This window comes from Pteropus alecto, unplaced genomic scaffold (assembly GCF_000325575.1).
Source record: "Pteropus alecto unplaced genomic scaffold, ASM32557v1 scaffold153, whole genome shotgun sequence".
NCBI classification, from domain to species: domain Eukaryota; kingdom Metazoa; phylum Chordata; class Mammalia; order Chiroptera; family Pteropodidae; genus Pteropus; species Pteropus alecto.
This window is the reverse complement of record NW_006434516.1, coordinates 1,748,629-1,749,734: the sequence shown is the minus strand read 5'-3', so window position 1 is coordinate 1,749,734 and position 1,106 is coordinate 1,748,629. Positions and strand designations below refer to the sequence as shown.

General features: G+C 34.0%; 1 non-coding gene across 1 annotated transcript; it reads right to left on the bottom strand.

Annotated features, from left to right (window-relative positions):
- Positions 1-761: 761 nt before the first annotated feature.
- On the bottom strand, positions 762-880 carry LOC112477878. The gene has a single exon (XR_003045612.1). It is a non-coding gene; the product is annotated as a 5S ribosomal RNA (ribosomal RNA).
- Positions 881-1,106: the final 226 nt, after the last annotated feature.

Here is a 1,106-nt window from a genome sequence, read left to right as displayed (position 1 = left end):
AAGGCGTCTTTGCTCCACATTGCGACAGATGGTATGGTTTGACTTAAAGTTGAGCATTTAAAATTAAACTGATTATGGAATTCAGTAAAAAATACAGTTGAAATAATAAAAATAATAATTGTGCAAAAATACAAAACGGTCTTCATTTATGCTTTTTCATAGTCAGTGAACACAGGAAGAGTTTGATAAAAGCTTACTGAATTCACAATAATGGCTTATCTGACTATCATAAAATCTTATAAATGACTATGACATAGAACTATTATTAGTAAGGCTCTCATTTTTCAGACAAGGAAACTGAGGCATAGATGATTAATTAACTTGCTCAAAGCAACAGATTAAACAATACAAACTAGATATACTCTTTAAAAGAAAAGAAAAAAAAAAACTATAGTAATTTCTAACCTCCTTTCTAATTAATTGCTTAGGAGACCTACATAAATCAATGATGATCCTAAGAATACACAGAGATGGTATCCATTCCCATGTGCCTATGATGGTCATGGAAATTGGTTTAACTGCATAATATAACTAAACTTAAGTGGTTAGTTTAACTTGGCCTAGTAATCCTATTTCTGTTATTAGAGTTTGGTTTCAGATGGCCAAGTGGTCCAAGAAGACATACAGAGAAAACAGTTAAGAAAGGTTTGTTTGTTTGTTTGTTTGTTTGTTTGTTTTTTAGTTGTGGCAACCCTTGGTTGACCTCACAGATTACAAGGACCTTGTCAGTTTACAATCTCTTATTTTTTTTTTATTTTTTACGCCTACAGCACCTGGTCTTCCTAGGTGGTCTCCCATCTAAGTATCAACCAGGCCCAACCCTGCTTAACTTCCGAGATCAGATGGGATCGGGCTTGTTCAGGGTAGCATGGCCATAGACAAGAAAGTTTTTTTATTCCCCAAAATAGAAACATAAGAAAGAAGTTAGTTCCTTTTTCCCTCTACACATAGCTGTGTCTTCATCATACGACCATGAGTAAGGCTAGCCTAAGAACAGAGCACTACAGTCAATCCTTGTTATGCACATCTTATCATGTGATATTGCTTTCTGTGATGCAAAATCTATGAAAAATGCAACCTGTTTAAGATTAAGATGTTCAATAATT